Source organism: Lynx canadensis, chromosome D4 (genome assembly GCF_007474595.2).
Source record: "Lynx canadensis isolate LIC74 chromosome D4, mLynCan4.pri.v2, whole genome shotgun sequence".
NCBI lineage: Eukaryota > Metazoa > Chordata > Mammalia > Carnivora > Felidae > Lynx > Lynx canadensis.
The window spans coordinates 57,413,287-57,413,861 of record NC_044315.2 but is presented as its reverse complement, the minus strand read 5'-3'; positions in this window follow the sequence as shown (position 1 = coordinate 57,413,861).

The window sequence follows — 575 nt, the reverse complement described above, 5'->3', positions numbered from 1 at the left end:
AGATGGCACAGGAAAGGGCTCGGGGATGGCGTGCCTGCACTGCTGCCTGGGGACCAGGTGGAATGTGGGAATGCTCAGGGGATGGGTGCAGTGTGGACCCCGGTGACCAGAAAACTCTCTCCCAACATCTCTGCATTATATAAGATCCTTAAGACTCAGCTGTGACCCTTGTAGAAAGAGAAGAAATCCCAAACTGACGAAGGATGTTTCTCAGGCAAAATGGGGACTCAAAATAGAAGTTATGTACCGTGATATTTCCTGCACATTTGTGACTTGTACCTGCTAATCCAATTTCCTGAGACCTCAGCTTCCTTTCCTGTTGGGTGTGGGCACCACAAGGGAGGTCTGTCTTGCTAATTTAAATCATGTCAGCACACACACACACACACACACACACACACACACACACACACTCACTCACAACTCCCTACTCCCAGTGAATGCAGCCAGCCATGAGAGGGCAAAAGCTCCAGCAGCTCATTCTGGCTGGGTTCCCGTCACCCCTGCTGATTGCCTCAGACCCTCTCTTACCCTCTCCTCCCCACACCCTTGGCCCCAGGAAAGAAGGCAGCACA